The sequence below is a fragment of the Schistocerca serialis genome, chromosome 1 (genome assembly GCF_023864345.2).
Source record: "Schistocerca serialis cubense isolate TAMUIC-IGC-003099 chromosome 1, iqSchSeri2.2, whole genome shotgun sequence".
Classification (NCBI taxonomy): Eukaryota; Metazoa; Arthropoda; class Insecta; order Orthoptera; family Acrididae; genus Schistocerca; species Schistocerca serialis.
The window spans coordinates 385,805,577-385,828,934 of record NC_064638.1 but is presented as its reverse complement, the minus strand read 5'-3'; positions in this window follow the sequence as shown (position 1 = coordinate 385,828,934).

Here is a 23,358-nt window from a genome sequence, read left to right as displayed (position 1 = left end):
TGGATGATATATGTATGCTTTCAGTTCAGAGATATTGCATAATCCAAACAACTTCTTAGATTTAGGATACACAAGCTTGTGTGCATTAGGATGTGGATTTTCAAGAATTTCGAATGGTCCAATATAAATATTGAAAAATTTCTGTATCTCATATGTCAACTATTTAGATTTCTCTTTGGCTTTCACCAACACAAGATCTTCTGCCTCAAACTTAGAAAATCTGCCTTTACCATCATGGCTCTGCTTTCTCTTATTCCCCTGGTTTTTTTTATCATTTCCCTAACATACTCTTCCCTCTCTTGCGGTGTCATAATTTTACATCGTGAAAACTCAACATTCTCAGATGTAAGGTTAGCTGGTCTGCAATTAAACATAATTTCAGATGGTGAAAAACCTGTTAAAGAATGTTGTAAACTGTTCATAATATCCTCAAAATCACTGACATAATCTATCCAACTGGTATGATTCTTACTACAATAAGTTCTAAACAGTCTCCCAATCTCTCATACAATCTTCTGCAGGGCTCTCGAAGGATGGTACACCGAGGTTAGAATATGCCTTATTTTTGTGTGATCAACAAAATCTTTCCAAGGCTATGATGTAAACTGAGAACCATTATTAGATAAAATTGTTTTAAGAATACCCTCCTGATGAAAATATGTGTTTTCAAACTTAGAGATGATCTGCTTACTGGTAGCTTTCTCAAGAGGAAACAGCTTTATGAATGTTGAAAATACATTAACCACCACAAAAATATAACAAAATCCATTCTTAGACTTAGGCAAAGATCCATATATGTCCACAGATATGAGATCTAGGTTACTATTAGGCAGTATGTTTTGCATTTGCCTCTACTTGTTTGGTTACTTACCTTTAGTTTTTGACATCTGTCACAGCTGGCAATCTTCTTCTTGACTGTCCTTCCTATGTTATAAAATAGATGTTTTCCCGAGCCTTTTGTGTGCATTTTGTTGATTCACAAAGACCAAAAATCTCATGTGCATAAGTAATTAAAGTATCAATACATTGTTCCAGCCAACATAGTTTCTAATCTTCTGAGTCTGTCTTATATCTTCTGAATAAAATACCATTGTGTACCTCATAATACTGTTCTACCTTTTCTCCTTTCTTACCCAATATACTCTTAACCAATTTCCAATTGGGACCATGACTTTGATACCTGCAGACGTCTTTGCAAATTTTGAGATCTCTTTTTCCTCTTTCATACCTCTCAAGAACATAATTTTAAACTCTTTCTCTCCTTCTCCAAAGCTGTTAGATGATTCACTCCCTAAAGGTAGCATAGATAAAGCACCAGCAACTACACCTCCTGTGCCCTTAATGTATCTGATTTCATAATTGAAGTGCTGTAAAAACAAGGCCCAATGAGTAATTCTGTTATGGTACAGCTTACACACCTGAACATAACATAATGCTTTGTGATCAGTATAGATGATGACTTTGTGACCTAGTGAATAATTTTTAAACTTGTTGAACACTCAATGTACAGCCAAAAGTTCTTTCCCAATTACAGTGTATGTCTTTTCATGTTTCTGCAATACTCTACTAGCAAATGCAAGAGATCTATATTCAATAACACCAACAACTTCAACCTCCTGAAATAAATGAGCACCCAAATCAACATTACTACTGTCTGTCATAATACAAAAAGGGAGAGACAAATCTGGTCTGAACAGTATTGGACTTTGACACAACTGTCCTTTGATCTCATCAAAACCATCCTGACACTCCTGATCCCAATCCCAAACGGTATTCTTCTTCAAAAATGCACACAAGCATGGAGCATTCAAAGCTTGGCTGCTACAAAATTTTCTATAAAATCCAGTTAACCCAAAAAAATGATTTAAGCTTTTTTTGTTGTTGTGAGGAGTAGGAAAATTAGCCATAGCATCAAGTTTCTCTTTATCAGGTGCAAAGCTTGTGTCAGATACAACATGTTCTAAAAATTTAACTTCTTCCACACAGAATTTACACTTGCCTATTTTCAAAGTCATACGCTCTGATTTTAATTTTGAAAACACATCTCTTAACAGATCCAACTGTTGTCCCCAAGACTTTTCTGTGATCAGAATGTCATCAACATACACAATTAATTTTGAACTCACTTCACTTCCCAAGACTGAATCCAGAGCCATTATGAATTCAGCTACAGATACATTTAGCCCAAATTGCACCACACAGTATTGAAAACACTTAACTCCATACAGAAATGCTGTATACTTTCTAGAATTAATTTAAAGTGGGATCTGGTGAAACCCAGAGGTCAAGTCCAAACTACTCACGTATTTTACGTAATCAAATTTGTGTAGCAGCTCATCCATGTTTTCAGGATGGTCAAACTCTCTGACAAGAAATTTATTGAGATATCTAGAGTCGAAAACAACTCAGAATCCACCATTTCTCTTACTTACCACAACTAAAGGATTATTGTAAAAACTCCTACATCAGTTACACCCCATTTTTCAATTTTCTGAATTTCTTTCCCTACATCTTTACTTTTCGAAAATGGTTTGAGAAAGGAAGGTTGATGATCTCTAAGGTAAAGCAAGCACTGATAGCCTTTCACTTTCCCAGGTTTTTCATTAAACACATTTCTAAATTGCGATAATGAGTTCGTAACATGTTCCTTTTGTAAGACATTAAGAGTCATAGCTTCTCTTACTTTAGAATCTACTAAACCTTCAAAATCTTGATCCTCAGTCTCATCAAAATCTATATTGTTATCAAACACCTGGTACTCACCTTGGTTCTCAATGTTTTGCATATAGTTACAACTTTCCCCACAATTTAAAATACAGAAATTAGTTATCACATAACTATTATTTTTAGGTTCCAGAATAAACAATTCTGTAGCATTCCATCCAAAAAAAAGCCTCAACTTTCACTATCCACACCGACAATTATATTTTCTTTCAAACAAGGGACCACTAAGCATCCATGTTCAATGATTTTGTCTTCTCTACTAAACATGAAAAGTACCTGAGATTTTACCAATTTGCTTTGCTTACCTGTAGCTCCTACACCTAGAACAGGCATTTCCACAAAATTCTTACTATACTTAATCTTGTCTCTAAATTCTTTGGATATACCACAAATTGGGCTACCTGTATCGATCAAACAGTTCCCTTCCCACTGATCAATCTTAATCTTAATGTAAGGACACCCAAAATCCGAATCATCATCTCTGTTATTAGACACTTCATGTAAAAGATCACTTTCAATTTCATCAAATGCTTCGTCCACACTCTGTTTTTACAGGGTTTTATCAACTTTACTGGTATCATAGCATTAGTTTGGTTACTCAAGTTATCAGGTATAGATTGAACACAACGAATGAATTCCATAGCACAACTAACATCAATACAGAAGGAACACAAAATATATTACTATCAAAATTACACTTCTTACTTAGATCTTCTTTCACTCCATTCCCCCAATTTGGATACAAATTTTGACTAAATACAGCTAACTTATTCCAGAATGCACATTTATCAATGTTCTCATCAATCTGGTCCCAAACAAACTTCAAAACGTTTCCACCTTTATTATCTAGGCTTACAGATAACTCACCTTTACTGTGTGGACCATTACTCTGCAAGATATTCATGAAAAACTGCATTGACTGGACTGGTATACCACGACTCTCACTTACCTCTTCACATACAAAACTTACCTTATCTGTAAAAATATTATGAGAAGGAAAGTTGCTACTCACCATACAGAGGATATGCTGAGTCACAGATAGGCACAACAAAAAGACTCACAATTATGTTTCCAGCCATTAAGGCATTTATGAACAATAGACACACATACACACATGCACATGCACTCATGCAAACGCAACTCACACACACCAACTGAAACCACAGTTGCCTGATACTGCAGTTGTGTGTGTGATTTTTATTTGCGTGAGTCTGTGTGCGTGTGTGCTTATGTGTGTTTATTGTTCAAGGAAGCCTTAATGGCCAAAAGCATAATTGTGAGTCCTTTTGTTGTGCCTATTTGCAACTCAAGCATCTTTGCTATGTGGTGAGTAGCAACTTTCATTCTCATAGTATTGTTACATTTTCCATTATTTGATACTTACCTTATCTGTATCGTCAACATCGTTCACAAATAACTCTAGAACTTCATTATTCTTAAACACCACAAATACCTGATACTCATCATCTTCATCATTATCATTATCATCATCGTCATATTCTCCCAAACTCACTTCATCAAAAACATCATTAATGACCCAAGTCTCATCACCATAATAGTCACTTATCTCGACATTCATTCGCAATAACTATCAGTCTCAGACTCACCAACCTCAGTTATTTCACAGCTCTCATTCACATCTACATAAAAAAAAATACCACCTAGTTCAGAGCCAATACAACCATCACCTGTTTTACATACATCAATAACACTATTTTCTGACCCAGAGAAAAAATCATTAGTACTACATCAAAATTCTCATTACTCCCACATTCTGGTTTCATTATTAGCACCTACGTAACTAAAATGAAATGTAGCATCCCGAAACTTTAAATCAAAACATGCATGAAAAATCTGACATCCCTTCTGTTCAGCTTCAGATACCTGCGCCATATCATCAACACTATTTAGCAGAGATGCTGAGTCACAGATAGTGCCTAATTGTGACTCAGCTCTCTGTCATACGGTGTGCAGCAACTTCCCTTCTCATAATATTGTTACATTCCATCCTGAATTTTCCATTGTTTGATATCATTAACACTATGATTATTATACAACTGCAAGTGTAAATTGGGTGTCCTGTGTTTGTTGTGTTTCCTCGCCCCAAAACTATGGACTTTCATTGAGGCGGACTGCCATTTCTCTAGTAGTTACCTGTATGATATTTTCTTCTACTAAATTGCCCACAGTTATACCCATTATTCCTATTCTGCTGATGTTCAAAATTTCTTTTTATATTAAAATTTTGACTTTGATAGAAGTTACCATTATCTCTGTTTCTGTATTTATTACCACTGTGATCTCTATCATTCCAATTGTTATGGTACATACTTCTTTCTGCTGCACTATCCAGCCTGTAAACATATCGTAAAAATTGTTCAAGACAATCGTCAGGTCCGTGTACTAAATCCCAGTGCAACCTTTCTGGTAATCTCTTTTTAAGTGCATCAGTCAATGTCATTTTGTCAAATGGTTTGTCAAGATGTGTTAATTTCTTAAGGTGATTCTTACAAAACTCTTTCAGAGTACCATCCCTATTCCTATAGTTAGGACCATTCAGAAATTCGCTTTTAATTCTCCCCTGTTCAGCTTCCAAACAAAATTAATTTAAAAAGCTTTTTTTGAAACTTTGATATCTTTCCCACTGACTTAAATTTAAATTTACCCAAGACAAAGCTTCACGTTCAAGACATCTTTTAACAAGTTTAATTTTCTGATCGTCACTCATGCCTGATGCAAAACTATCTCTGCAATGGTGCAGAAAATCCACTGGATGTAAATTGTCTAATGGAAAACTTTTGATGGAAGTGTGGGATCATGCAATACCATAGTTTGAATAGAGATTTTTGTGAACACAATTTTCATGAACTGCTGAAATTTTTGGACCTTAAACATTTACAATAGTTTGCATATTGTTTTAAACATTTAATTTTTTAAAATCTAAACAACTAAAGTTCTGTTGTGGCGACCACACTGTTCAAACACACAAAGGGATGAACTACAGCACAGCCGACACAGGTGGCTCATCACTGGAGTGTAAACACTCTGGGATCTGTGATCGAGCCATACAGCAAGTGCAACATGCCTGTACAGACGGGCATTAGTGATGAATTGTATTTGTAACTTAGTGTAAGACTTGTGAAGAATAAATGTGTCACAACCAAAATTGTTCTAGTCGTTTCCGTCACGAAGCCTCTCCCTTGAACATAGTGCGTGGGCACGGCTATAAAGCTGGTTCACTGCATGTTAATGACTGTAAGCAGTGATACCACATGTCTCTGCTTCACTGTTCCATTGTTTCGGCTATGGCCTTCTGTTGAAATCTGAAATATTAACATTCTTCGTCTGTCTTGCAGACTTGGCAATAAACTCATTTTCCAAAACAATAAATTTATTTTCTGAGATGTCAACTTTTTCATTTACACTGTTTAACCCCTTTAACAACCCAAGTTTTAGCTCTGAAACCTGATCACTAAGTTGGTCTATCTGGTATTGTACCCTATTCATTTTACAATTGTTTTCAGTTTTCAGATCATTTAATTGTCCTTGTAGTACATTTCCTATTGTTGTCCATCCTTATTTCAGTTAACTGCTGATTAACTGCACTAAATTTGCTACTGTTATCTGTCTTCATTTCCTCTAGTTTTGCTAAAATCAACTGCAAAATATCAGCTTTTACTGTTTCTTTGCTGATTATGCTTTGACTTGTTTCAAACATGTCCTGACTGCTTCCACTTCTACATCACTACTACCCTCATCGCTATTCATTTTGTTAACAATCACACAAGTCCACAAACAAATTAATTTCACAAATAGTTTGTACTTATCTTTCCTTTTTTGATGTCCTGCTTTGTAGTTCTAAACTCCTCTTTCAATTGATCTGGTTTGTCATTGTTGGTAGTATCTTGTCACTGTTGATATGACTTTGTTGTGCAGTCCTTGTCCTTCTTTCTTCATGTGATCAGAAATTCATTTATATATAAACTGCACTGTCCCTTCTTCTTCTGCAACAGACAAAACTTCATTATCAGTCAGTTGATCCCGGACAACTCCATCAATTGTAATCTTACCCTCCCTCACATCATTTGTTGACTGTCACTCTTCAAATTAACTAACTCTTTTAATAAGCTTTGAGAGGGTAAGATTTATAAATAAACTTTTGACTTATCTTCTTTTCTCATAGTTGGCTCCAGTACATCAAGTCAAGGGGTTGATTCTTGAGACTGAAATTTTTGACATTATAGATTTGGGCCTGAAATATATGACATCCTGTACAAACTCACATGGAACTCTTTTAGTTAAACAGCTAAGATAATGTTAACCTATATAAGATTTGAAAATATTTTTGGTATCGAGTACTTCTGCCAAATAAAGGTAATGTTAGAGAAGGGTGACACTGACTCTGCCATATTCAGGGCCTCATCAGGTTATCAGTCAATCAGAAAACACAATGACAATCATACTGTACAGCACACCATAGTGTCCTTACAATGGGTTAAACTGGTGTGGGTTCTTGCCAGCCCCACCTCAGTCAATAAGGATTTAGAGCTCATTCCAAGTGTAGCCGCAGCAGGTGACATGATTCCAGGTGAGTGTTCAGTAAGCACTCCCGCCTCCCATCCCCCCCCCCCCCCCCCCCCCTCCCTTGTCGTCATGGCACTGTTAGTGATAATGCTCCTAGGAGTGAAAATGTTGCTTGTGATGAATTGGTCATACATTTCTTCTCACTGCCCACGCCTTCCACCGCGCCATGGCTAAAGTCACCGTCAGCATCTCTGCATACCCCATTTAGGATATTTCCTTGCAATGTCATAAAGGCTATTTGTTTGTTATTCATGCACCACCATGCTCCCTCAAAGAATTTTATTGTAACCTTATGCTCATCTGAGCTTTCCAATTATCTACTGGTTTTGTAGATGACTCCCTTCGAGTGTCTATCAGTACAGACAGTCTGCAGACAATTCATGTCCAAGGTGATCAGCCACAACCCTCACAACCTACGCCTGTCTATGTCCCACTCTCCCTCACTGGTCAACCTCTGTGCCAACCAGCACAGTTACAAGATATGTCATGTCTTAACTTTCCTCTGCTTTGATCCATTCCCTTTCTCTAACTGCTTCTATTCTGTGCTCTGCTTTATAATAAAGCAATATTCTTTTAAAGTCATGTTTCGGGCATTATTTTGCTATGAAAGTCATCTGCATCTATAGACTTCTTACTGGCCATCAGTTGAGTTTTGTAAATAATTCTCTAGAGAAAACACAAAGCTGCAAGTGATATGTCATTGATTCTATGATAATAAATTCTACTTTGATAATATATTATGGAATTTTCAGCCTTCTGACACAACCTCCCATTCACTTTAAAAACTGTTCAAAACTGTAATGTGTTCTGATGAAACAAGCATATTAATCAAAAGTCTACACTCAGCCATGTAGGACACAATTTAGATTATAGCTGAATGAATCTACAGCTGGTTATGCAAACTATGTGTCTTTCAGTCTAAATAAGGTTCACATTATGTAATTTGAAACGAATACAAATGACCTGCTATTACCTAAATGAGGCGTTAAGTCAAATACAAAGCAAAATATTATGTACAGAACTCATTAATATTAGCTAAATACAAAGCACATACGTAAGATAATCAAGAAGCACAATTTATCGAGTTTTGTACTTCAAAGTATCTCTCATGGCACTGACTTGCAAATAAGTATGCTAACTTATTTTGTGCACTTACTTCCTTGCTGTCCAGTGGAAGTATATTACATATAATGCAGCTACAGTAAATAAAGTATTATTTAGGAAAAATAAGCAAATTAAATTTATTAAAAGTAGACAACCACACACATTGTAGAAGTAGATTAATGTTTCTAGAATTCTTAAACTAATATCCTAGAATGTTTACACCATAATGATGTTTGAAGACAATAGCAAAGATCAGTTTCAGATGAGCTGTGTTTTGGAATAATTATAATGCAAGAAGCAAAGATAATGGCACTTTAAATATTGTGGATGTTTTTATAAGAGTCTCTTTTCTTGAAGCAAGTGTTATCAAGTACCAGACTGTTTCCCTCACAGAGGCCTAAAAGTCAGATTTGTTCAGAATTTCTTCTACTATATCCATGGGGACCCAATGTAACTTGTCTCCCATTGTTTGTCATTTTATGTTATTCAGGAAACCTACTTTCTTTTCTTTTTGTGGAGCTTAGTACTGCATCCCAGTTCACTGTTAGGTTAATTATTCTATCACTGCAAACATGGAAAAGAAAACTGAAGATGTGTTAGATGACGATGACTCAAATCATAGGATTTGTTGACCTGGAAAAAGCATTTGACAATGTAAAATGGTGCAATATGTTCTAAATTCTGAGAAAAATAGGAGTGAGCTTTAGGGAGAGATGGGTAATATACAATATGTACAAAAGCCAAGAGTGAATAATAAGAGTGGACGACCAAGAATGAAATGCTCAGATTAAAAAGTGTGTAAGACTTCACCCCTACTGTTCAATCTGTACACCAAAGAATCAATTATGGAAATAAAAGAAAGGTTCAGGTGTGGAATTAAAATTCAAGGTGAAAGGGTATCAATGATACAATTCACTGATGACATTGCTATCCTGTGTGTAACTGAAGAAGAATTACATGATCTGCTGAAAGGAATGGACAGTCTAATGAGTAGAGAATATTGACAGAGAGTAAAACAAAGAAAGACAAAAGTAATGAGAAGTAGCAGAAATGAGAACAGTGAGAAACTTAACATCAGGTTTGATGGTCACAATGTAGATAGAGTTAAGGAAATCTGCTACCCAGGCAACAAAATAATGAATGATGGATAGAGCAAGAAGGACATCAAAAGCATACTAGCACTGGCAAAAAAGGACATTCCTGGGCAAGAGAAGACTAATAGTATCAAACATAGGCCTTGATTTGAGGAAGAAATTTCTGAGGCTGTACATCTGGAGCACAGCATTGTATGGTAGTGAAACATGGATTGTGGGAAAACCAGAACAGAAGAGAATTGAAACATTTGAGATGTGGTACTACAGATGAAAGTTGAAAATTATATGGACTAATAATGTAGGGAATAACGAGGTATCACGTAAAACTGGAGAGGAAAGGAATATATGGAAAACACCGACAAGGAGAAGGGACAGGATAATAGAACATCTGTTGAGACATTAGGAAATAACTTCCATGCTACTAGAAGGAGCTGTAGAAGGTAAAAACCATAGAGGAAGACAGAGATTGGAACACATCCAGCAAATAATTGAGGCTGTTGGTTGCAAGTGCTACTCTGGGATGAAAGTTTGGCACAGGAGAGGAATTCATGGTGGACTGCACCAGACCAGTCAGAAGACTGATGACTCAAATAAATAAATAAAATAAAATGCTATTGCAGCATCCATTACAAAGAGACGGTTGTTATTTTATGGTCATCTCATGAGAATGGACGGTGATCAACAAACGAAAAGAATATAGAGTTTCATCCAATCTAAGAAAACAAGGCCGAGATGGTTCGAAGAATGTGAAAAAGGTCGTAGGCAGATTGGTATCTCAGAGAGGGAAATTCCTGACAGAAACAAATTTAGAAGATTGGTGAACAACTACCCAGGTTGAAAATGGCATCAACATCCAAAAGATGGAGAGGACTTTTGTCCAAAGAGCATAACCAGGTACTTCTTGTCGGGCTCAGAAGATACTGGCAGGAAGTCAAAGCTGGAACAAGAACAAGACCTAAACACTAAAATGAAGTTGGTTATTACCATGCAGTCCATAAAGGCTCAACTTGATAAAGTTTATTACTATTATTATTAAAATAAATATCTGATTTTGTGGAGTAACATCCCCATTCCCCCACCCGTCCCCTTTTTTTTTTTTTCCTCCAGAGTCAGTTCCAGACTAGAGATAGCCTATAGCTTGTTTTTCTCCTCATTGCCTGATTAATTTTGATGATATAAATTTTACCCTTCCAATTGGTCCTTTGTCAGTCTGAGGATGTTTAAAATCCTTTTTCTGCAAAAGGCATTGCATTTAGTTCATATTGTAACTGCAGCATTTGTTCAATTGTTCATTCAACTATCAACCTCTGTGGAGCCCATAAACCTTCAAGCAGGCACACCGTTTTTTTGTAACACGAGCAGGCATACATCGTAGTTTTTATACATGTATAGAATACCTGTCCTTATGTTACCAAGATAAATATGCATGAGGAAAATCACAGTTTAATCTTAGTTTAATTCAACAATGATATAATAAAATTACATTATTTGAGCTAAAGCACTGTTTAATTAAAAAATAACAAAATAAACTTTTGTTATATCACTCTGTACCCATGTGCAAGTATTACACCAAGGTAATGACACACTCTAAGCATTAAACAGTGCAGTAACAACAGTGTTACCTCAACCATTTATTCAATCATTAATTATCTGGTAGACAACTGCCTCGTTATGGGATTTTTTTTTGCTAGCTTGTAATTTTTCTTCTACTGTATTTCTTTCCCTAATTCTTGTCAATCATTTCCTAATGCTCTCTCTGAAACTCTCTGGTTCTTTCAGTTTATCCAGGGTCCGTCTCCTTAAATTTCCACCTTTTTGCAGTTTCTTCAATTTTTATCTACAGCTCATAACCAATAGATCGTGGTCAGAGTCCACATCTGCTGCTGGAAATATCTTACAATTTAAAACCTGGTTCCTAAATCTCTGTCTTACCATTACATCATCTATCCCAAAACCTTCCAGTGTCTCCAGGCCTCTTCCAGGTATACAGCCTTCTTTCATGATTCTTGAACCAAGTGTTAGCTATGATTAAGTTATGCTCTGTGCAGAATTCTACTAGGCGGCTTCCTCTTTCATTCCTTACCCCCAGTCCATATTCACAAACTACTTTTCCTTCTCTTCCTTTTCCTACTATTGAATTCCAGTCCCCCTTGAGTATTAAATTTTCGTCTCCCTTCACTATCTGAACAATTTCTTTTATCCCATCATACATTTCATCAATCTCTACATCATCTGCGGAGCTAGTTGGCATACAAACTTGTATTACTGTGGTAGGCATGGGCTTCATGTCTATCTTGGCTACAATAATGCATTCACTGTGCTGTTCATAGTAGCTTACCCGCACTCCTATTTTTTTATTCATTATTAAACCTACTCCTTCATTACCCCTAATTGATTTTGCAGTTATAACCCTGTGTTCACCTGACCAGAAGTATTGTTCCTCCTGCCACCAAACTCCACTAATTCCCACTATATCTGACTGTAAACTATCCATTTCTCTTTTAAAATTTTCTAACATACCTGCCTGATTATGGATCTGACATTCCATGCTCTGATACGTAGAATGCCAGTTTTCCTTCTCCTGATAACAATGTCCTCCTAAGTAGTCCCCTCCCAGAGATCTGAATGGGGGACTATTTTACCTCCGGAATATTTTACCCAAGAGGACACCATCATTATTTAACCATACAATAAATCTGCATGTCCTCGGGAAAAATTACAGCTGTAGTTTCCCCTTGCTTTCAGCCATTCACAGTACCAGCACAGCAAGGCTGTTTTGGTCAATGTTAAATGGCCAGATCAGTCTATCATTCAGACTGTTGTCCCTGCAACTACTGAAAAGGCTGCTGCCCCTCTTCAGGAACCACATGTTTGTCTGGCCTCTCAATAGATACCCCTCCATTGTTGTTGCACCTACGATACAGCTGTCTGTATCGCTGAGGCACACAAGCCATCCCACCGACGGCAAAGTCCATGGTTCGTGGGGTGATGAATAGGTATGGGCTCAGAATTGTGAACCAACAATGGAATGATACAAGAAAATGTTATTTGCAGGTGGCACACTTTATACATTGGCACACCTACTGGAGCATCAAGAACAATAGCCTCCTGGGATATGAAATAAGTCAAGATATACATTTACAACAGATGGGCAAATCATGTTAATATGTTCACTGTAATGCTAATCACACTTATGCCAACTAAATATAACCAAATAAATGGAAGTTGTTACTTTTAAAAAGGCTACTGGTTCTCCAGTTATATTAATTACCTGTTTTTCATCTCTTAGTGGTAGGTTAATCAATTACATTAGTATTTTACAAAGAAAATAATTACCTATGTCTGTAAATACTGGCTGCTGTTTACAGTACATTACCACTTGTCATGCAGCACTACAATGAACACTCCTACTTGCTATGTATTTATAGAACATTTCTGTCCTTGAATATAGATATAGTTTGTAGAAAGTGTGGCTAAGGAATCAACTAGGTATTTCCAGTTTCTACCTTTATGTTACATATGAAATATTGCTACTCTCACATATGACATAAATTAAGTTCACACATTGCATTATACTGAATACAGTTTACTGCCAGTGATAAAAAAAACTTTAGAGCAGGTGTAACATGGGAGACCAGGAAACAACATTATGAAATTATTGGGTCTGATGACTGACCAAGACCACTACATGCTTATAGGACATGTATGCTGTAGATATCTCCTAATATTTTATGTTGTCTCCAATTGGGCATGAATTTTAAAGTTATTTTACAGTCATGTAAGCATAAATTTGGCTTCCAATTCATTGATTTTGTGCAAATTTACTTCCATAGAACATTCCAAAAAGATTGGCATGACATCAGTTTTGAAATCAGATTTACTTATTTATTTAATAAATGTTCTATAAATACATAAAATAAGGGAAAGACAACCACTCACCTGTAGTGGATTGATTCGCGGAGCATGGTAACACGTAACAGCATTAACACTAACTTTTGAGCACTAGCTCTTTTTTCTAGCAATAGTACACACTTTCACACACACACAACTACACAGACACCAAAACACACGTTCCCATGCGCACAACACTGAGGTGGAACTGGAGAGGGGGAAAAAGGAGAGATACATGAAGATGAAGAAGGAGAAAGGGATGGGAGAGAGAGGAAGAGTGTTTGGAAAAGGAGAGAGGAGGAAGGGAGGGAGGCAGAGAGAGAGAGAGAGAGAGAGAGAGGGTGGGAAAGGGAAAATACCTGTATGAGGGGCCTCCGTGTTCAGGAAAAGTAAGTGAGGCTACTATCTATGGAGATGAGGCTGCCACAAATGAAGATTGTTCAGGGACGAAAGTTACATCAAGAAATCTCATTGACGTCACCATAGACAGCCATTCTGCCTGGGCACTAGATCTACATCTATACTCTGCAAACCACTGTGAGGTGCTTGGTAGAGGGTATATCCCATTGTACCAGTTATTAGTGCTTCTTCCTGTTTCATTCACATATAGAGTGCAGGAAGAATGATTGTTTGAATGCCTCTGTGTATGCAGTAATAATTCTAATGTTATCCTCACAACCCCAATGTGAGTAATAGGTACTGGATTGTACTATATTCCTAGAGTAACCATTTAAAGCTGGTTCTTGAAACTTTGTTAATAGACTTTCTCGGGTTGTTTATGACTATCTTCAAGAATCTTCAACTTGAATTTCTTTAGTATCTCTCTGACATTCTCGCACAGATTAAACAAACCTGCGACCATTCATGCTGTCATTCTTTGCGTAGTTCAGTATCACCTGTTACTCTACCTGGTATTGGTCTCACACACTTGAGCAATATTCTAGAATCAGTCGCATAAGTGATTTGTAAGCAATTTCATTTGTATATGATTGCACTTCCCTAGTATTCTACCAATAAACTGAAGTTTACCACCTGCTTCATCCACAACTGAAACTGTGTGACCATTTCATATCCCCACAAAATGTTACACCGAGATATTTGTATGAGACGGCCGATTGCAACAGTTACTCATTGATATTATAGCCATAGTATAATTTTTTTTTTCATTTTATGAAGTACAAAATTTTCCATTTCTAAACAAGCTGCCAATCTCTGCACCATTTTGAAATCTTATCAAGATTGGACTGAATACTCACGCAGCTTCTTTCAGATAGTAAGTCATTATAGATAATGCCATCATCTGCAAAGAGGCTAATTTTACTATTAATACTATCTGCAAAGTCATTAATATACAACAGGAACAGCAAGAGTCCCAATATACTTCCATGGGGCACAACCAAAGTTACTTACTTCTGCATCGGACCACGACTCTCAATCCACAGTAACATGCTACCTCTTCCCTATCAAAAAGTCCTCAATCCAGTCATAAATTTCCTTGATACCCTATATGTTTGTACTTTTAACAGTAACTGTAGGTGTGGTACCGAGTCAAATGCTTTCCGAAAGTCAGAAAATACAGTACCTACCTGATTGGCTTGATCCAAAACTTTCATTATGTCATGTGAGAAAACTGAGAGTTGGATTTTGCAAGATCGATGTTTTGAAATCCATTATGGTTGGCGATGAGAAGGTCATTCTGTTTAAGATACCTTACTAAATTTGAGCTCAGAATATGTTCTAAGATTCTACAACAAATCGATATCAAGGATATTGAGCGGTAGTTTTGTGGATCATTTCTATTCCCTTCTTGTAGATAGGTGTGACCTGTGCCTTTTTCCAAGAACTGGACACGGTTTTTTGTTTGAGGGATCTACTATTGATTATAGGCAGAAGAGGGGCTAACTCAGGTGCAAATTCAGTGAAGAATCTGAGAGAGATGCGATGGGGGGTCTGGAGGTTTGTATAATTTTAACGATTTCAGCTGTTTTTCAACACTGCTGACACTAATAATTATTTCATTCATCTTTTCAGTGGTACAAGGGTTCAATTGGGCAATTCTCCTTGGTGTTCCTTTATAAAGGAACATTTGAACATTGAGTTCAGTATTTGAGCTTTTGCTTGGTTATCCTCGATTTCAGTTCCTACCTTATTCACTATGTGTTGGACAGTAACTTTGGTGCCACTAACAGCCTTTACAGATGCCGAGAATTTCTTTGGGTTCTGTGAAAGATCATTTGACAATATTCTGCTATAATTGTCACTGGAGGCATCACGTATTGCTCTCTTAACAGCCAAATGTGTTTCATACAGCATCTCTCTATCTATAGTTGTATGCTATGGTTACACCTATTATACAGTAACCTCTGTTTCTTTAGAAGTTTTTTTACAGTGACTGTATACCATGAAGATTCCCCCCCCCCATTATGAACTACTCTACTGGGTAAACATCGAACCAGCGCATAGTCAACTATTCTCTTAAACTTGAGCCAGAGTTCCTTTAAATGCTCCTGCCCTGCGCTGAAAGTTTCAAGTTACTCATTGAGATATGACCTTACTAGTTTTTTATCTAGTTTACTGAACATATATGTCTTTCTGCTTGTTTTAGTTATCCTTTGTACTCTGGTAATCGTTGCCACAACCATATCATGGCCACTGATACCAATTTCAATGTGGACATTCTCAAAAGGGCAGGTCTATTTGTTGCCATTAGATCCAAAATATTTCCATTATGGATGGGGTTTCTAGCTATCTATTCTATGTAGTTTTCAGAGATGGCATTTAGCAAAGTTTCACAGGATACTTTATCACTCCCACCACTAACAAAACTGTAATTTTCTGAATTCATTGTTGGATGATCTCCATCGATGATTACAGTGTGATTGGGGAACTTATGTACAAGTGATGTGAGGTTTTCTCTAAAGTTTCTGGTTACACCAGGAGATGAGTCTGGTGGGTGACAGTAGGATCCAATTATCATATTATGCCCATCCCTGATACTGAGTCTTGCCGAAACAATCTTGCACATAGCTTCAATTTCTACCTTGGTGGATTTGAGAAATTCCTATTTGAGAAATTCCTATCACCTAGACCCAGGTGATGACATGCTTGCCACAAACCCCGCAAAGCGAGGTGGTCGTTGGCTGTCAAAGCACACACAGGCCCCCGCTCAGCCCGCGTGCACTCCATCTCAGCTGCAGCGAGCCGCAGTCATCGAATGCAGGTGAAAGTTGCTTGCCTCTATACAGTCACGGTTATACTGAGATCATAGCATTCCAAGGTGTGCTCACGCCAGTATGATTGAGCAGTGGTTGTAATCCAATGCAGATGTGTGCTTGAATGGAGAGAGGTGATTCCAATTGATTGACATCATTTTGAACATATAGCGTAACACTAGAGATCTTAGTGTACATTTTTCTTCTTACAACCTCAGTCAGCACATCATTTGCTACTACTGTTTGTGTTCCTACTCAATCAGTCATCGCGGAACCTCCGATATGATGTCGAGACAGACTGCGTTACAAATACTAAAGAATTATCTAGTTGGGATGGGCTGAGGGAGTCGCAAATACTGCGTACATACCACGTTCCTTAGCCGAATCAATTTCAAAGTTCAGTGATTTTATCCCGAGGTTGCATAGTTAGCTGAAAATACGTATTCCTACGATCACCGTCACGGTATTTGTCCAGAGAAAACCACCTCATTCAGAGGTAATGTCGTACCTCGATTCGTAAAATGGGTATAGGCTTTAACATGGATATTTGTGTGCACCTGTAGAAGCAAGACTGATTGTCACAGTAACATACAGTAATTGCTGGGATCGGTTTTTTCTTTAACATCTCGCCGATTACGTGTCTCTTTCTAGGACACAGGGGTAGTACTCGAAAGAAGAATTTAAGAGACATGCATGCCCATCGCTGTTTTCGATCAGTATTATTTGGTATCGTAGACAATCAGTTACTGACGAAGTAATATACTTAGTAGTATTGGCGAGTGCGTGATATGTTCGCATTTGAGCATCACGTTTATGAAGTATGTGTGTTTGTGGAAAGGAGATTACTATGCCCTGTAGTAGGGAAGGTAAGGATTTGACTTGGAGTACTGTGATAGCAAAGGGGGAGTATGTCCAGTTGTAAGGTAGGTACAGCTATTTCCAGAGCAACTGCCCACAAGAGGGTGTATTCTCGAATGTTGTTCAATAGAGAGCGCGATTGTAACATTTATTTGTAAGTATATTGATAAACATATATGCGACCGGTTTTCCGGAATGACTCCGTGCATGCAAAGTCCGTGGTGGTAATGATTCACGTTTCCTGTTAACGGCAGCATCCGTGCAAATGCAGAGACCTGTTGGATTGTAGGAATCTATATGAGTTTACTTTGCCCTTTTCTAGACGACAAGGTAGCGAACTAATACTTAGTATGTGTTAGGTAGCTTTCGTGACCAAGTGGAACTTTGAGAAGATGGTATGATTGCGTTGGAGTGTTATTCATTCCCATGTAAATTGTTAGGTTGACTGTTTATACACATTTCGCGCATTTATTTAGTTGAGGGAAGATCGAATGTGAGGTGTGGGAGACACGTTTACCTGTTCTCTAGACATGGGAAAGACCTTAGTTGACTTGTAAACTATATGGATGATTTAGGATCTATTACATGATAGACTTTGCTATTCTACATCTACATTTATACTCCGCAAGCCACCCAACCGTGTGTGGCGGAGGGCACTTTACGTGCCACTGTCATTACCTCCCTTTTCTGTTCCAGTCGCGTATGGTTCGCGGGAAGAACGACTGTTTGAAAGCCTCCGAGAGTGCTCGAATCCCTCTAATTTTACATTCGTGATCTCCTCGGGAGGCATAAGTAGGGGGAAGCAATATATTCGATACCTCATCCAGAAACGCACCCTCTCGAAAACTGGCGAGCAAGCTACACCGCGATGCAGAGCGCCTCTCTTGCAGAGTCTGCCACTTGAGTTTGCTAAACATCTCCGTAACGCTATCACGGTTACCAAATAACCCTGTGACGAAACGCGCCGCTCTTCTTTGGATCTTCTCTATCTCCTCCGTCAACCCGATCTGATACGGATCCCACACTGATGAGCAATACTCAAGTATAGGTCGAACGAGTGTTTTGTAAGCCACCTCCTTTGTTGATGGACTGCATTTTCTAAGGACTCTCCCAATGAATCTCAACCTGGTACCCGCCTTACCAACAATTAATTTTATATGATCATTCCACTTCAAATCGTTCCGCACGCATACTCCCAGATATTTTACAGAAGTAACTGGTACCAGTGTTTGTTCCGCTATCATATAATCATACAATAAAGGATCCTTCTTTCTATGTATTCGCAATACATTACATTTGTCTATGTTAAGGGTCAGTTGCCACTCACTGCAAAAGTGCAGATCTTCCTGCATTTCTCTACAATTTTCTAATGCTGCAACTTCTCTGTATACTACAGCATCATCCGCGAAAAGCCGCATGGAACTTCCGACACTATCTACTAGGTCATTTATATAGTCGAGAGTGGAAATACCAGTTTCGCCTATTTGTTTCTAATTACTCTGTGGTTTACAGCATGCTGCACCTCTCTAAAGTTTGGGGTTTGTAGAGAAATAATTTCCAGTCTATATCTCGGGAATTATGTTGCGGTAGCACTCGGTAGGCTAGTGCTTTATATCGGGAAGTATCGCGAAAATGGTATAATATTATGGTGAAAATACGTGTGTTTTTGTAATCCACGAGTTTGGAGATGTGCATAGAAAAACGAGCAGGCAAGGAGGCAGAGACAGTAACGCATTTGTGCCGAGGGGACACGATCTCGAATTTGTAGAAGAGTTCTGAGGGCGACTTCAGTTCGCTGATGAAGGGATGACTCTGTATGGTTGGGGATATGAATTGCATGTTTACTAGATCGAGACGGTACTCGGTGATATATTGCTGGGATGGAGATCGGTTTGATGGTCCAATATTCTTGCGAGTCTCGTGATCTGTAGACAACTTTGCGAGGTTTAGTTGTCGATGCAGTGTGGTGCTCAGTGTAGTATACTTTATTACCGTTGAATGTGGTGTCTGTAGACTGACAGAAAAGGCTGAGGGTGCTTCCCTGGGACTGGGAGGGTGTGGGCTCGTTACATATAGGTGGTGTGAGTGTAGGCATAGGATAATTTTTTCGGGTGCTCTACAGATAAAAAAAAAACTGCACTGTATATGTGAAATGTGTATATATTGTATTGTAAAGTTACTGTGGCTTACACTGTGCAAACTGTGTACATTGTAAAGTTAGTATGGTTTATGTTATAGGATGACTAGAGAGGATGGCTGTGTGTCCTATCGTAAGGGACATTTAGATTCAGTACATGGATAACCGCGAGAGATTTTTTACTTGGAAAATTATATGCGCTATAGTTATTGAAGCACAATCGTCAAGAGGAGATATTACCTGCACATTGATTGGTGTCGGAAAGTAGCAGCAATCGTAATGTTTAATTGTACCGGTAGTTACACTGGTAAATATCTTCCTGGCTTCCAATATTCTTGTGAGTCTAGTATGTATTTGATAATGTGTAGACAATGTGTAGATAACATTCCATCAGAATTTCTAAAATCATTGGGGGAAGTGGCAACAAAACGACTATTCACGTTGGTGTGTAGAATATATGAGTCCGCCGACATACCATCTGACTTTCGGAAAAGCATCATCCACACAATTTCGAAGACGGCAAGAGCTGACAAGTGCGAGAATTATCGCACAATCAGCTTAACAGCTCATGCATCGAAGCTGCTTACAAGAATAATATACAGAAGAATGGAAAAGAAAATTGAGAATGCGCTAGGTGACGATCAGTTTGGCTTTAGGAAACGTAAAGGGACGAGAGAGGCAATTCTGACGTTACGGCTAATAATGGAAGCAAGGCTAAAGAAAAATCAAGACACTTTCATAGGATTTGTCGACCTGGAAAAAGAGTTCGACAATATAAAATGGTGCAAGCTGTTCCAGATTCTGAAAAAAGTAGGGGTAAGCTATAGGGAGAGACGGGTCATATACAATATGTACAACAACCAAGAGGGAATAATAAGAGTGGACGATCAAAAACGAAGTGCTCGTATTAAGAAGGGTGTAAGACAAGGCTGTGGCCTTTCGCCCCTACTCTTCAATCTGTACATCGAGGAAGCAATGATGGAAATAAAAGAAAGGTTCAGGAGTGGAATTAAAATACATGGTGAAAGGATATCAATGATACGATTCGCTGATGACATTGCTATCCTGAGTGAAAGTGAAGAAGTATTAAATGATCTGCTGAACGGAATGAACAGTCTAATGAGTACACAGTATGGTTTGAGAGTAAATCGGAGAAAGACGAAGGTAATGAGAAGTAGTAGAAGTAGTAGAAATGAGAACAGCGAGAAACTTAACATCAGGATTGATGGTCACGAAGTCAATGAAGTTAAGGAATTCTGCTACCTAGGCAGTAAAATAACCAATGACGAACGGAGCAAGGAGGACATCAAAAGCAGACTCGCTATGGCAAAAAAGGCATTTCTGGCCGAGAGAAGTCGACTAATATCAAATACCGGCCTTAATTTGAGGAAGAAATTTCTGAGGATGTACGTCTGGAGTACAGCATTGTATGGTAGTGAAACATGGACTGTGGGAAAACCGGAACAGAAGAGAATCGAAGCATTTGAGATGCGGTGCTATAGACGAATGTTGAAAATTAGGTGGACTGATAAGGTAAGGAATGAGGAGGTTCTACGCAGAATCGGAGAGGAAAGGAACATGTGGAAAACACTGATAAGGAGAAGGGACAGGATGATAGGACATCTGCTAAGACATGAGGGAATGACTTCCATGGTACTAGAGGGAGCTGTAGAGGGCAAAAACTGTAGAGGAAGACAGAGATTGGAATACGTCAAGCAAATAATTGAGGACGTAGGTTGCAAGTGCCACTCTGAGATGAAGAGGCTAGCACAGGAAAGGAATTCGTGGCGGGCCGCATCAAACCAGTCAGTAGACTGATGACAAAAAAAAAAAAAAGACAACTTTATGAGTTTAACTGTCAATGCAGATTAGCGATCTGTGCAAAATAATTTTACGTCTGAAAGCCAGAGAAAGAAAAGGTGGATGGTGTTTCCATACTGAGGGCATCAGTAATTCGGTGGGTAAATTCGATAAGAGGCAATCATAATGCTCAATCGTTTGTGCTGGGATATAGGAGCATCTACATAGCGGAGGGAACGTTTGCGTATGTTGAGAGCAGGAAGAGTGCAATCGATGTTACACTACTGGCCATCAAAATTGCTACACCACGAAGATGACGTGCTACAGACGCGAAATTTAACCGACTGGAAGAAGATGCTGTGATATGCAAATGATTTGCCTTTCAGAGCATTCACACAAGTTTGGCGCCGGTGGCGACACCTACAACGTGCTGACATGAGGAAAGTTCACAACCGATTTCTCATACACTAAAAACAGTTGACCGACGTTCCCTGGTAAAACGTTGTTGTGATGCCTCGTGTAAGGAGGGGAAATGCGTACCATTACGTTTCCGACTTTGATAAAGGTCAGGTTGTAGCCTATCGCGATTGTGGTTTATCGTATCGCGACATTGCTGCTCGCGTTGGTCGAGATCCAATGACTGTTGGCAGAATATGGACTCGGTGGTTTCAGGAGGGTAATGTGGAACGCCGTGCTGGATCCCAACGGCTTCATATCACTAGCGGTCGAGATGACAGGCATCTTATCCGCATGACTGTAACGGATCGTGTAGCCACGTCTCGATCCCTGAGTCAACAGATGGGGACGTTTGCAAGACAACAACCGTCTGCATGAACAATTCCATGACGCTTGCAGCAGCATTGACTATCAGCTCAGAGACCATGGCTGCGGTTACCCTTGATGCTGCATCACAGACAGGAGCGTCTGCGATGGTGTACTCGACGACGAACCTGGGTGCACGAATGGCAAAATATCATTTTTTTCGGATGAATCCAGGTTCTGTTTACAGCATCACGATGGTAGTATCCGTGTTTGGCGACATCGTGGTGAACGCACATTGGAAGCGTGTATTCGTCATCGCCATACTGGCGTGTCACCCAGCATGATTGTATGGGGTGCCATTGGTTACGCGTCTCGATCACCTCTTGTTCGCATTGAGAGCACTTTGAACAGTGGACGTTACATTTCAGATGTGTTACGACCTGTGGCTCTACCCTTCATTCGATCCCTGCGAAACCCTACATTTCAGCAGGATAATGCACGACCGCATGTTGCAGTTTCTGTACGGGCCTTTCTGGATACAGAAAATGTTCGACTGCTGCCCTGGCCAGCACATTCTCCAGATCTCTCACCAATTGAAAATGTATGGTCAATGGTGGCCGAGCAACTAGCTTGTCGCAATATGGCAGTCACTACTCTTGATGAACTGCGGTATCGTGTTGAAGCTGCATGGGTAGCTGTACCTGTACACGCCATTCAAGCTCTGTTTGACTCAATGCCCAGACGTATCAAGGCTGTTATTACAGCCAGAGGTGGTTGTTCTGGGTACTGATTTTTCAGGATCTATGCACCCAAATTACGTGAAAATGTAATCACATGTCAGTTCTAGTATAATATATGTGTCCAATGAATATCCGTTTATCATGTGCATTTCTTCTTGGTGTAGCAATTTTAATGGCCAGTAGTGTATTTTCGTAAACAGGTTCTGTTACGGTAAGAATTTTCGAGCACACAAGCTAAGACATCAAGAAAGGGAGCGTTAACTATTTCTGGGGCGCTATACACATCCCGAGAGGTCGAGTTGGTAGCTATTTTCTTCACAAGGCCATGTGACATAAGAATAACGTTTTAGATGCTAGGTCGCCACGCGGCGAGGCGGGAGCCACGTTGGGGCAGATATGCACGGCTGAGGGTGTGTGTCAACGCATCGTGTGCTATTCTGACTTCAATGGTA